Raw genomic sequence first — 15,109 nt, 5'->3', positions numbered from 1 at the left:
AGCTTTCACGTCTGCTCTTCTTGACTCAATCAACACTTCACATGGTACCCAGTTAAGCAACAGGAGCAGACTTTATTTCCACTTGTTGTACGGAAACAGGGAGTATTTCAACAGTAGCTCAATGAAACTGTCCCCCAGGAGAGGTGAGGAGGGAAAGGGATTCATAGGTGAGGTCTATTGCCAATGTATTTATTAGAGCACTGGGGAACCAACAGCTTATGGGCCTAGCTGGAAACCATGTCTTCAGGCTCCTGTTTAAGATGAGGATTGCATATCACGCTCAGGAAGTGCCATTGATCACAGAGAAATCTGAGGTTACTGCTGTGCAAAAGATGACAGTTTTTAGAGGTCTAAAGTATGGGGATCCCAGCCTTAAAACCATGCCTATGAAAGCCAACAGGTCCTACAAAGAAACCTCCCGGGTCTGACTTCTCATGGCAATGCCTCCACTACACACCTGACATTTTTTGCTCTCTGACTACTGGATTTCTGATCGTGCCCGCACAAAGGCATGCAACGAGAGAAGAACAAGAGGAGCAAACGGGTCTGTGGAGGAGAAGGAAGGGGTAAGGAAGATGAGGGAGTAAATATGTCTCTATCCACAGCCTCGCCACATAATTTACAAGAAGGGGCAACTCGTCATAAATAACCCAAAGCTCCTGGGAACAGTGACCTAATCAAGATGTATAATTGCACGCCTTATCTAAATGAAAGCATCATTTCAGAAATGATAATGTGCATCACCGTGGATTCAATTGCTATAGAGTTCAGCACTGAAGGGTAATTATAATGTTTAACAAATATATTCCCTTTGGGGGCCTGCAGTTAAAGATATCATGTCCCGGTTTCCCCTCATGATGCATGTCTGCTGCCAAATTATGATGGTTCCCTCTCCGTTATGCAATTTCTCATTGATTTTCAAAAATGGTTTTCTCTTGTCCTCTCCATATTGGTTTTTATCATAGAATCATAGAGTCATAGAATCACTGAGGTTGGAAAAGGCCTTTAAGATCATCAAGTCCGACTGTTAACCCAGCATTGCCAAGTCCACCACTGAACCATGTCCCTCAGCACCACAACTACATGTCTTTTAAATACCCCCAGGGCTGGTGACTCCCCCACCTCTCTGGGCAGCCTGTGCCAATCCCTGACCCCTCTGGCAGGGAAGGCATTTTCCCTCATCTCCAACCTAAACCTCCCCTGACGCAGCTTGAGGCCGTTCCCTCTCGTCCCATCACTGGTGACCTGGGAGCAGAGACCGACCCCCCCCTCACTCCAGCCCCTCTCAGGCAGCTGCAGAGAGCGAGAAGGGCTCCCCTCAGCCCCCCTTCTCCAGGCTAAACCCCCCCAGCCCCCTCAGCCGCCCCCCAGCACACTTGTGCTCCAGACCCTGCCCCAGCCCCGCTGCCCTTCTCTGGACACGCTCCAGCCCCTCAAAATTTTTCTTTCAGTGAGGGGCTCAAACCAGAACCCAGGACTCAAGGTGCGCTGCAGAGATCTGACAAACTTGGGTTAAAGACTGTGACCAAACTCCCACCACATCATGAGGGAGGATATTCTCTCCTCTAACAGACCCTGCTGCCTGGATATTTGATATGATTCTTCAAAATCCTTTTTGTTAATTTTCTCCCCTTCCTTCTACTCATATCCATCTGGGTAATGCCTGTCCCTTACAGGACAAAACACGTGTCAGATAGCTCCAGGTTGTTACCATGCATAATCGATGCGCTACACTCAGCACAAGGGAAGGTCTAACACAAACAGGTACGTGTCCTATATTTATGCAGAAGAGGGGCATAAAATAAGCAGAAGTACAAAACAGCTTCAGAAAAGGGGTACTAAACGGAGCAGTAGCTTTTAGCCCGGAGAAGAGACAGCTGATGAGATGTCTATAAAATCACAGATCAGAGAAGGGGGAGAGCAAACAGCTGTTCCCTTCCCAGCACGCAGGAGCGAGCGATCGGGCAGCAGCATTAACAGGCAGCAGGTTGAAGACAAAAGAAGGGAAGTACTTTTTCACGCAGTATCTAATTAAATTAGAGAACTGGTCAGGGCAGCATGTCAGGCAGGCCAAAAAAAAAATATGAATGAAGTAAAAAAAAATTTAAAAATCAGATGGTTTGAAGGAGGATGGGTCCATTAGGGCTATTAAACACTCTTCAGGCTATAACCTTCACCTCGGGAAGTCCCTACACCGCTATCTGCTGGAAGATCGGAGGATATTCAGGACAGGGATTACTCAGCACGTGCTGTTCTCCATGTTCAGCCCCAGCTCCAGCCAGCACGCTGCTCCAGGGACCACGGCACCTGGCACAGTTTAGGCACATCAGCCGCTCAACAGCAACGTGTTTTGGCCTCTTCAGAACAAGGTGCAATTGCCGAGAAAGGTGCAGAGCGATAGCACAAGGCACTCGGGGAGCGCGCTGAGGCCGCCCAAGTTTGCTCTGGGTCTCACTCAGAGGCGTAAGCAAGACCGGTTGCTCCATGGAGATGTCTCAGAAAACACCCTGCAAACGGGCTGCCCCACTGAGCCCCCGCTCTGCCCTGGATGCAGCAGCCAAGCATGAAAGCAACCCCAGAAAGTGTGTGCTATTGCAGCGGTGCCCTGGTTATGCCATGCTGAGAGTGGGCTTGTCCTGGCGTGGTTGAGGTCAGGTCACTGCTACTGTAGGGAGTGACGAGCTCGTGGAAAATAAATGTGGGTGGGTGGTTTTTTTTTCATTTAATTTTTTATTTTTATTTTTAATTTTTTTTTTTTTGCCATGCATGATGGATGAATTCAGCAAGAAAGACAATCTAGTTTAAAGACAGATCTGTCAGCTGCAAAATAGCTGATCCTGCTTTGGGTTATTAGCTGGGAAAACAAAATTGAGCCGGCACTGTATTTTGAGAATCTTTTTTAAACCCACATTAATAAAAAAATAGAGACAGAAAAACAGAGAGAAAGAGAGTGAGAAGGGAACTTGGTTAGATGAATAATTTTTGTGTCATCTCCAACACCCTGATTAAAGCTGTGGTGCCTAAATCAAAGATACCAACAGCAACCTTAAAAGAAGACTGAAAACAATTTTGTGTGCTGCCATTTTTCCCTCTGCCTGTGTTTCATTATATATAAAGTTTTATTTTGTCCTCTTTTGATCTTTGAAAGTAAAGAAGCAAGAGGGAGGTAGGAAAAAAAAGCCACACACACAAAAAATTGACACCAATCTTGTTTGCTTCCTTCTCCTTGCCTGCATCGATAACTCAATTGGATCAGAAGTGAAGCGCCAGCAGAAATGAACTGAGCACAGCCACCAAATGAAAACCAAATGCTGGATTGCAAAAGCAATATTTCCAATAACATGAAATTACTGGGCTGACCTTCCTCCCTTCCCCCAACACATCGCAGCCAGGCTGTTGCGGGGACCGGTGCAAACTTTATCTGCTTACAGAGGGTACAGGGATACTCTGCCTCTAAGCAGCCCTGAAGCTGCATTTATTGGCGAGAGAACAGCATCTGCTGTGGGAGACCGAAGCAATTTATGCAGAATATAAAGCTTCGATCACAGACTGTCTGGTGTTTATGGAAGGAGTATGGCTGCACGAGTCCACTTGCATTCCCAGCTCTGCTACCACATGTGTTGGACAAGTCACAGCACCTTTCTCCACATACTTGCAAAAGAAGGGACTGTGACACCCACTTTCCTTTATTAAACCCTCAGAAACCAGCGTGGGAGCTGCATAGTGGTGGGAATTCTGAAAGTGTTTAGCCCTAACTCTAAAAAATCAAACAGGGGAAGACTTCTGCTTTCAAAAACCCTCGCTTTGCTCCTCATAGTACCTAGTGTTGGGTGGCACGGTAGGTCCTCATGAGAGATTGGCCTCTCAAAACAAAGCTGCCCAACCAATAACACATTAACTCATTGCAACTCATCTGCCATTTGAGTAGGGCTCCCTGCCCTAGTAGCGAGACTGTGCTGGGACAAGAGTCATTGGTGAGGCACAGAGGAGGATGAGGGTGATCCTCCACCCCAACCCCATGCTCCCACGGCTGCTGGCATCTCTCCCCTCTCCTGCTTCCAGAGCTCCCCTCCTAAGATATGTTGTAGCTATCCTGTGTCTCCCACCCATCCAGCAGTCCTAATTCTAGAGACACATGGCCCATAAGTACATCCACCTCTTGTCTAAACTTTGAATGACAAATTGAACATTAAAATCCAAAGGGACAACCTTCTTACACACCCAAGTACCTGCCTCTCCATGGGGCATGTGAACATGCTCTGCAGGCTAATGCCTTCATGAGCCTGGGTTCCCTCTTTCAGGAAGACGAGCAACCATAAATGTAGAACTAAACCCCACGGTAGCGGAATAAAAGCCTGTATTTCCCCGAACATGCACATCTTCCGTCGCTGACCACTGCACCAGCAGGCCACAGAGTGAACAAAGAGTGGCCCAGTGCAGAAGACTATTCACAGCCTGTCATACCACCTGCCCAGGCCTGTGTCCTCCAGTGACACAACCTTGTCATGACCCATCAATGCCCTGCAGCAGAATCGCAGGCTTCTGACATGGTTTTTTTCACACGATCCAAGATCTGAAATAGCAGCCACCACTTCCACGTACAAGGCGAGGGGGTGTCCTTGCAGCTTTACTTGGAGTGACCCAGCCCATGGATTATCCCACCCAAAGCCTACCCCAAAGTGCTCACAGCAGACCCACAGCTTGCACATGGCAATAGTGCGTGTTATTGGGGACCATGTATTTGTCAGGCTTGGAACTGAAAGGGCTGGAGTGATTAAAATTTGGATTAAGATGCAGCAATTCTTCCCTCCTAGACGGCGCTGGGTTCACGTAACGCCTGGGCAATTCTTCTGCGTGTGGGTTGTGAATAGTTTGAATGTGCGTGTGTGGAGGGAAGGACGTCAGTGGGAGGAATTCATTAGCATTTTGGTTGTTACATATTTACACTCCAAAACGAGCACGTAGAGAGAAGACACATCAGGGAGCCCTGCTTTGCAAAAAGCCCTCTGACATTCACAGCTGTTCAGTGTGCTGGTGGCCAAAACCAGCCAAAATCCCATTGCTTAGGACGTACCAGGCCAAATCATGAGAAATTCTTCACCTACAGTGAAGTCTATGAGCCTTTCTGCAGCTCATCACCCATATGCTGCTGCCACCCCAGGTGTTTTTCCCACTGCTTGAAGTACCCTTTTGCTGCAGTTTCATCCTCTGGCTTCTCATCCCACCCAAAGGGGGCACAGTGAGTAGATGACTCCCTTCATCCATGCAGCTCCTGCTGATGTGCACAGGGATGGTCTGCTGTCTCAACCCTGGACATCTCTGAGCAACCCAGGTTCTTCCAACCTATCCTCAGGTGGTCGCATTTTGAAGAAGACCCAGCGAAGCTTCACAGGGAAAGGAATGCAAAGAAGAAAACACACCAGAACACAGCACCCATCTCTAACACCAAGAGTCCGCCACCATCCATTTGTGTTTTCTTAGGGACAGAAGGGCCATGGGATAGCAGCCCAGGAGACTGGGGCATGGCAGGTGTGCTCAGAGTAGCACACCTACAGCAGACCCACTAAAAGCATGGTGATATATTCTCCCCACCTTTTCACCTCTGGTCTGTTATAAAGTCCATCAGAAAGGAAAAGGAAATGACCTTACAACCAGGTAAGTTCCTATGGACCATGCAAGGAGCACTGCGGTCTCTACTGGAGCTCTAGCATAGGAAGAGGCAACTGCCTCATTCCTTTCAGTTGTATGTTTGTTTTTCTGACCACTGCTGCTCCTTTCAACTCTCATCTTTCCCTCAGGCAAAAATCAGTTACACAGGCTGTTTTATGCTTTCCACTAAGTCTCCTCTTTGATTACAATTCGCAGCAAACCACCAGGGTGCGAGAAACATAATTAAATACCTTGCTTACTCTGTAAACAGGCAATCCCCAGAGAAGGCAACCCATGACTCCCCAGACGGGCTACCCAGAAAAAGTCTCCCCAACTTCAAGGTGAGACTAGCGAAGCCCTAACAGTTGCATTTCTTCCCCTGAGACATTATCTCAACAGGCCATGCAAAAAGCCAGTAGTGGAGTAACCCAGAGAAGGCCAAAAGAAATTAAGTGATAAGTGACTCGGACTGATAGAAAGTAATAACTCTGCAAAGTAGATATCCAATGCACCTCCCTGAATGCATTGCTCTGAACATGAAGCTCATCAAAGGCATTTAGTTTTCATATAATTTCTTCAGAATGCCAGATCTAGTGTATAATCTGTCCATGGCAAAGGCCTGGGAATGGTCTAAGAAGCAGCATAGATGTATCTGAGTAATGCTACAAAAACCTTCCTTGCTAGAAGAAATAAAGAATAATATTTATTCGCAAATCCTCTTGCAACCTTCACCTGTCTGGAATACTAACTGGGAATGCCAGGGGTTTCCCTGCCTCTGTCTCCAGAGAGTCTTTGCACAGCTCCTCACTCACATGCGGCTCTCAGGAGTATAATTAAAGCAGCAGTCTCGGGGCAGAGTGACGCATGGATCAGAGCGCCTATGAGAAGTGCTGGGGGGATCTCCTCTGGGGAAGGGTGAGGAGGGTCTCCAAAGACTGAGGTGATCAAGTACATGGTTTTCAGTGAAATTGGGTGACTTCTGTAATTATTTGAGTGAAGGAGATAAGGGTGGGGGGCGGGAAATAAAAGACAGAAAACCCCTCAGGCTTCAGGAAGGAAGTTCACCAGGGAGGTTTGTATCAGGCTGTTGGGAAGATGAATTACGGAGGCTTTTCACCTCCACCTGCAAATTTTGACAGGGTCAGTGCCAGACTGGATTTGTCCCCCTTTCTGGTACGTTCCACCACACTATCTGTTAAAGAAAATCTGCTGGAGTCCAATGAGAGCAACATTTGAGTAGAGCCAAGGCTGTCGGAGGTCCCTTGACGTCCCAACAACTTCCTGCAAGAAATGTTGCCTCAAGATGTGCGCAGGCAGTTTGGCTAGTGCAGACGAGGACACTGAGCTGTGAAAATGAAGGTCTGACTCTATGGAGATATGGAAGAGTGGGAATCTAAAGCTCTCACCAGGAAGAGTACAACCCCTTCAGCTTGAACAGACTTGCACAATGAGGCTTGCTCAGCCTTCCAACAAGGTACCTGTTGTGCTTTCAGAGCCAACCAGCCGAGGGGCACGGCAAGCCTGGTTGACCCTAAGGCCAGGTGCCCACTGGCTCCTTCAAAACTTGCAAAAATCTTACAGAGCAACATCTTCAAAGATATGAAAATGTGAAAGGACAAGGAATTCAGCCACAACACACAAGATGAGCTGTTCTTCTTGACGTACAAGCCCACTTTGCTCTCTCACATGACATCTTCTTCCCTCTTGGAAGGTGGATTGCATGACCCGCATCAGATGGCTGGGATGTCGATGGGAACCTTTGATGTCATTGTGCTAACTTAAAAAGTGTATGGGGCCTTCATTAAACAATAAAATATTTTTGAAGATTTTGTTATCAGTTGCGTTGCCTTTTTCGTCGTTGCATTAAATAACTAGACACCCATATGGAATTGGGGGAGGGGGAAGCCACAGTAGCATAAAGGAAAAGAGACCAGGGAAATGTGAAACTTTCATGTGAGATAAGAACCTCATAACACTGTTATGATATCCCTCTGCAGTCAGGCGGTCTCCTGGTTTTAATAAAATCTCATTTTCCTTAAATTTTCCCATGTGGCCAACGTATTATATGTGGAGTTTAATGTAGCAGGATATGATCTAAACTTAGACTCAGGTGGTCTGAGCCCTCTGGAACAAGCGGGGTGGATTGTCAAGCCCTGGATGGGAGAATATAAATAGCAATAGAAAATGCTTCCTTTTTTTTTTTTTTTCCCTTTTTTTCTTTTTCCAAGACCTGAAAAGACCTGACTATATTCAATTAATTAATGATCCAGGCAGCCAGCCCAAATCAGAGGGACATGCATGTAGCCATGAAGGGGCAGGGGGTGAAGGGAAGAATACAATCAACACTCACTTTTCTTTGTTGGAAGTAAAGAAATTAAAAAAAAAATATATATATTTCAAGATTTTGCACATGGTTGATTTGTGTGCTTTAGTTGTTGTGGTTTTTTTAATTATTTTTTATATTGCAAAGGTATCTGTTTTTGTAAACCACTCCAGCGCTATTCCCTGCAGAACTCCTTAAGGTTTTCATTAGAATAGGGATATCCCGTTCATTAGGATCACTGGTCCTGATGAATTCATTTTTGTTGTCACGTACAATTCCATAAATGGACTTCACTCATAGTTCCAAGGGTGATCCTCTGTCATACAGCATCAGTCAGCAGATCTTTAAGAAAGAAATATTCTTGAAATGGAATGTATTTCAGTATAGAGAAACATTCTCTGCAATGGCTTCGCTAGAGAGCATTCAGGCTTTGGGGGCTTTTGTTTGCTTGTGTTTTAATTAAAGAGCTACACCATTAAATTGCATCTTCCTAAGAGCAGCTCACCATTTCCAGAGCTGATGCAGTGCCAAAGCAAATTCTTTACTCTGGTTGTAAAGTTTAGTCCAGCCAAATTCTTATTTTATTTGCAGCATTTCCTGCCCTGTGCTATTCCTCCACGCATTTCCAGAAGGCAGAGCCAGGTTGTTGCTGCAGAAGAGAGAACATAGGGGGCAGCTAAACAAGACATAATGGATCTGTGGTGCCCTGCTGAGCATCGATTTAGCAGTTTCTGCCTGTGGCTGCAGGCTTCCAAATATAGGATCTCACAGTGAGAGATGACCAGGATTAACTGGCAGGACTTCCTGGATCTGTATTGACCGGTCATCCCTGTCAATGTCAAAACAGCCCCCTTCACTGCTTACAGACCAGGACAGATCGCTACATGCAAAAGGTGCCCACCCGGAGCCCAGACTGTGTCCCGGGGGAGGTTAGCGTGCAATCATTTGGATCAGGCTGAGGAATATGGGCACGAAGGTAATACCTGAGCGGGCTGGTTTAGGCTGGAAAGGAAGGCAAGAAATCCAGCTGTGCCCCATCTACTCTGACAAAGCTGAAGGAACTTCAACCCTCCCACAGAGTTAGCAAGACCCTGTCCTGAGTGTGAACGTGGTGAGGTTGAGGCAGAGAAGGGTTAAGTGTCAGGCTCTTTGGCAGAGGACTCAGAAGTTCTTGCTTTCCTGCTTCCAGTGTTACTTTGCAATAAGGTCTGGAGGCTTATGAAGGGAGCAGGTCTCCACTGGAAATAGAAGGTACATTTTCCCTGGTGCCTCCTTCAGTAGCAAGGCCAACTTGAAAGCTTCCTGCCTCCAGTCATTCGCTCCCGAGCCTCCCTCCTGCCCTTGAGGAAACCACCACCTCCGTCACCGTGCAGCTCCATTCAACTGCAAGAAGAGGAACCCAGCTGGTGCAGGAAACCACTGCATCAAACATTTCTTCAGTAGTTTCCAAAAGCAGAACCACCGCCTTAATAAGCAACTGTGGCTGCCATATGTATCTCAGTGTTTTGGAGATACCAAGTGGGCAAAGGAGCAAAGAAGGAAGGACTATCTCATGTCACAGGTAGGGGACAACGGTCTCAAGAGTGAAAGCCCGAAGCACTCATCCTGCTCCTTGCAGAGCTGCCATAATTATTGCAAAACAGAAACCCTCTGGTTTGAGCTAGTTTACACCCACATCGTGCTTCTGTAAATGGTCCTGGTCAGCGACAGATAGGACCTTTTGGGACATATCAAAAGCTATGGATATTTTACATCAGAGCTGTGAACTGCGCCTTGATCTCCTAAATTACAGCCCAAAGCATTAACCAGGGGCTCATCCTCTTATATTAAAACAGTGGAAACATTGCCTCCCTAAGGACTTGTCTTCTGGAAAAACTCACTTTAAATTCACACTCTGTTATACTCTGGAAGAACTTTCATGTGTCAACAGCTAAGCAAAATGATTAAAGATAACTCTTTTCTATTCCCCTGATTTAAAAAAAAAATCTTATCAGAAAAAGACAACTTTAAAATCCTTTTTTCCATTTCCTAGATCAATAGACACAATGGGGTATCCCAAGCCCACAGCATCACCCATCAACCTGCTGAAACAACTCATTCAGACTTTGCTCTGGTTTCAAAATATGTCTGGAAGGAAGAAAGTCTTTTTGAATGAGAACCTTTCAAGCCGTGTCAAGTGAACACAGGCTTTGTAACTGAAGGGGCGTTGAGCAAGATGCAGCTCATCAAGACTCAGAATTGCATTGGTTAGATCTGAGGCCCGGGAGGCAGTTGCCTTCCAGATACAATGCTCCAAGGGTTTCGATCAATCTCAGATAATGCTGAACCCCAAGAGGGGAAATTAGTAAAAACTGGTCAACTGATCCCCCAGTCTAGCAGCAGTGTAAGAGCTAATCTCCCTTAATCTAATTCAATGGACTCTACTTAACATCCCCTGCCCTTTCATTCTTCATACAGGAATAGCAGAGGATGAAATCAACTCCTTTCCGCTCTCTGATTCTGCAGCAGGTTGTACAGACCTTACATTGCCCCCCATCCTCTCCCACCCACAAAGCGAAGGGCTACCCCAGGACACTATCCTTCCACTGCTATCTAAGATTTCTCCCCAAAGCCTAACGTTGCTCACCTGGTGAATAGGAGCGTCACTTCTCGTACCCCTGCTATTGCACCCCATGCTTTGAAGTTTCCAGGAGCTAATTATATCACTTGATTTGAGCAGGAAGAGTGGAATACAGCCTAGAGCAGTGTTTGCTTATGGAGTAACTCGCCCTGCCTGCGTGCTTGCTCTTCATCAAACATGAATGTCAACAAAACCTCACTTTCCTCTTTCATGAATTTTGAAAGAGCTCTTTCTAGTTTCTGTTTTTTCTTTCTTCATTTCTTCCTCCTCTTCCTCTGGGATTCTCAGAAGGGAAATGGTAGAGTTTTATTCTTTTATTCAGAGGTCACCACGTAAGGCCTGTGAGTTTGATGGTCTACAGCCTTCCTCGTTGTTATTTGACCCCATATAAAATTATTATAAAAGCCTTCCATGTGAGACCAATCGTATAGCAACCCACCATGACAGAATATGAGCAGAGTCTGCATACAGACCTCAAAGGCAGCAAAGAAAAGGAGATATACCAGTTCCTGGGAAGAAGAAAAGGGCACATTGCACTTCCAGAGACCTGGAACACACAGCTCATGTTAAACCTGTGGATGAGGACATCAACAGGACAAGGCACCCTCAGAACCACACTCTAATGAGCCATGTATGATGAGAAAGTTGCAAAAAATCTGGCTATGAAATTGCAATATTTGCATCTGAATTTACCCTATCTGCAGTGCTGGAGTGACTTTCTGCACTGTGCTCTGCAGGGACAGTAAGACAAGGCTGGCTGATTTCAGCTACTTGCAGGGTTTTATTCTGGTAGATCTGATCTGTACTATTGTGAGGGTTTTCCAGACCTGCAGAGGAACATTTTAATTCCAAATAAGAAAAAAAAGAGAGTGGGGAAGGCTTGGGAGACTTTATAAAATCATGAGTTTTCTTTAAATCACGCCAAAGTAGGTTTTACCTTAAAACTATCTGACAGCATTGAGGTAATATTTTTACTGCACACAGAGCCCTCATTAGAAGAACTTTAACACTTAAGAATTAGGCTCTTGTTTATTATTGTTTCTTAATGTTTCTTTACTAAAACAAATCTCTTGCTTATTCTTCATTTATAACCCCCTTTAATGACAAGTATCAGTGGAGTGGCTCCCCCTACACACACTCTTCTCCCATTACCCCTTTGTTTCTATTGCCCTTTCTCTGTTTATTGATTACAGCAAGAGGCAATCTATTTTTTCTTTTTCTTTCCTTTTTTTTTTTTAAATGGATATGTATCACCAAACCTTACAGCCACGAAGAACAGGCAGTTTGAAACTGGCCTGAGCTCCACATGCTGAGTGGGCCAGCAAGGATTTAATTCGCAGGCTCCTAGAATCAATACTAGCCTTTGACTTGTCCTTATTTTATCCTTGTTGATAGTTGATGTCTGTTGTCAAAACTCCTGGAAGGCGTCTGCTGTGATTTGCTATACTGGCGATGGAGACCTTAATGAGCAGAGTCGTTCTTATATTTGAGATCACCTTCAAAATCCATTATCTAGTCTCACTAGAGAGATCTTGGAAATCTTCCACACGGAGAAGCAGCCAAACACCTCCTGTTACACTGTTTTCTCTTTTACCGTTGGACTTATCCTTCCTCAAACTGGCCACTTTGCAGCCCACAGCTCTCACGACCTGTCTTAACAGCCATGGGCTTGCTCCCCACCACACCAGCAGCTGTGCACATGGTCTGGGGACACCCAGCCTCCCGAATCCCTCAGGTTCCCAAGACAAGCTGGTTGGCTACAGCCACCGTCGTGTTTCCCATTTGCTTAGTAGTTTTTACGGGAATGTTTCAAAGAGCCTCCCAAGCTGACAAGGAGCCATCATCCTCATTTCTCTACCCAGGAGAGGAATCAAAGGGAAAGATTCGCCCCAGGAAACATCCCCCAGTGAGTCACACAAGCCACAAAACCCCATTCCCAGCTCCTGGTTGAGCAGCCACATCATGTTCCACATGAGCTCATGTGAAGCAAGAGGACATACAGCCTGCCTTTAAAGAGCTCACGAAACCCATTCCCAACTCTTCCTCTATTTGGACTGAACAGCTCAACCTCTGATAAAAGCCGAAGATGAGACTGGATCTTTATCACCTTATATTGGCCTCTAGCTCTGAGAATACTGAGAAACCACATCCTTTTTGGCAGTCGTTGCCCTGTTTCAGCTGAGCCACAAAAACTGTCACACCAGCACCGTCCACGAGCTGGCCTGCTTTGTTGAATGGGTGCGTTTCGTGTAATTTACCTTCTGCTTAATCATTCTCATGCACATGTTAATTGTTCTCCTACATGAGTAGGATACTAATCGGAGCTCAGATAACCTCTCTATCCTACTTTACATGCTGGTTCACGCTTTCCCTTATTTTAACTGGAGCCGTTTTTAATTCCAGTTAGGAAATTGATTATTCACACTTTTATTTGCCTTCTTTAAGAAGAAAGCACAAGGAGCGCGAGAGGAATTGTAAATGCCTAGGTTAAGAACAGAAATGGAAATCTTGCATGTCAATGTGTGTGTATGCGTCGTGTGCACGAACGGGCAGGCAGGAAAGTGTCCTCATCATGCTCCCGATCAATACTTGGTATGTTTTTTCCAGCAAAGGTGCTGAGGCCAGGTCACTGGGGCACAGGGGATATAAGTCTTCTTCGGCTGGCAGAAGGGCTGAATGCAGACTGCAGGCAATCAGAGAAAAAAGTCTCAGTCCAGCACTAAAGCCTTGACAATCTCAGGGTCTGCCTCGTTTCTGCCTTGTGCCTGACACACACAATGCAAAGCTTGTGCATGTCTCAGGGGCTCTGAAATTTAGGATAGCAGCCCAGCTTGGGACCATGGAGCCAGAAGGGGAAATGGAAGTGAAGCTCAGCACCAGGTGGGTCAATGGAAATGGTCCCCTGGCCTCGGGTCACCAGCCGGAAAGTGTGAGGCTGGTTTGTTCTCAGTTCTTGCTGGGAGTTTTCTCATGAGCAAGTGGCCATTAAAGTAGGTATGCTGGTCCCAAAGCCCTCAGTGACCCCATCAGCCCTCTTAGCTAGGCTAGCAACACTAAACGCAGACTCTGCTGAGCATTTCTTTATCTGGGGCGGTCACTCGGCTCCCTCAACAGGCAACAGACAATTTCTGGGCACCATCCACTTAAGCTCTTTAAGATGCTGACACTGGGTTGAGGTGTTTTGCTGCTCAGAAATTCCCATTTCTCTCCACAGACTGCAAAGGTGTGGGATGACTGATCCCTCTGGAGACATCACAAGGCTTTTAGAGACCATCTAGGCTTCATGGGAGCTCTCCCAGGGCATTGCAATTTTTACAAGTGGGTTACAGAAAGAAGAGGGAGGCAAAGGGATCTGCTGAAAAATCACACAGCGAGAACAGATTTCAGCTATGGCAAACTGAAAGGTGCTAAGAACATGGTAAGGAGGCAACTGTCCAGAGAACCCCACCCTGACCCCGCCAAACGTTTCTCTGTTTGTTACCCAGGCATGTTACTAAGGTGGTTCATTTAAAGCTGCCATTTTAGATAGCCTGAGTTTCCATGCCCCTGTGCAGGCTAAGGTCTCCTGATGAGCAGTGTCCCTCATGATACGCCACAGTGGGTGGTAGGAAATACTGCATCGTCATTCTCTGGCACATGGACACAGGGTTTATTGGGGGTTGTTGTTTCTGAAGGAAAGGAGGACGCGCAACGAAACCGCAGCAATCACAACCCTCAGCTGGTTTCTTTTCTTTTTCAGTGTTCTTTTTTCCTTTCTTTTTTACTTTTGATAGAAATATCAAAAACCTCTGCGTAGTCCACATTCTTTTGAAAATAAAACCCATTCATTAAAAAAAGCTGGCTTTGTGCTAAAAACAATAACACTAACGAATGAAGCTATTTTGGACAGATAATGCTTGACTGGCTCTTATCAAATCTTTGAGGAAGGACCCAGAGTCTGATTCGGTGTTCGCATACATGGACATTCTTAGCTTAGAATCATAGAATGGATTAGGTTGAAAGGGACCTTTAGAGCTTTCTTTTTCGCACTTTATTCCACTGAGGACAAAGGAAGTAGCCAGGCTGGTTACATGATGTGGCCAAACTTCTTAAATTTGGGTTAAGAACACACACAAAAAATTAACTGTTTTTTCCTTTGACCTGCTTAAGACTCAGAAATAGACAGGCAGCTATAGGAGTTAGAAGCCAGCATAATGTATTAGCCCAGTATCCAGGTTTTTAATCTCTGGCCAGTCATGCTTCGATGAAGTAACAACAGCAGCAGAGGCCAGATGCGTTCGAGATAGGCTGTGTGCCCCCATGCATAGTGCAGTGAACCAACTCACCGAGCCTGGCAGAGGCAGGTAGCATCTTTATTTCAATCTGGTTTCTACTTTTCCAGTCGAACGCATCAGGAAGCTCCATTATCAGCCGTAAAAGGTTTGGTGCCGCTGAACTGGAACTGTGTTTCTAATATGATCAACCATTAGGAACCAGGCTTTGCTTATGATTTCTCAGGCACCTTCAGGTCTCTATTA

General features: G+C 45.9%; 1 protein-coding gene across 5 annotated transcripts in view; it reads right to left on the bottom strand.

Moving 5' to 3' along the window:
* Positions 1-15,109, bottom strand: part of PLXNA4 (plexin A4) — a 460,966-nt gene that overhangs the window by 291,694 nt on the left and 154,163 nt on the right. The window lies entirely within an intron of this gene.

The sequence above is a fragment of the Phalacrocorax carbo genome, chromosome 1 (genome assembly GCF_963921805.1).
Source record: "Phalacrocorax carbo chromosome 1, bPhaCar2.1, whole genome shotgun sequence".
Classification (NCBI taxonomy): Eukaryota; Metazoa; Chordata; class Aves; order Suliformes; family Phalacrocoracidae; genus Phalacrocorax; species Phalacrocorax carbo.
Note: the sequence above shows the minus strand (reverse complement) of the source record. Positions and strands in the feature narration are given on the sequence as shown.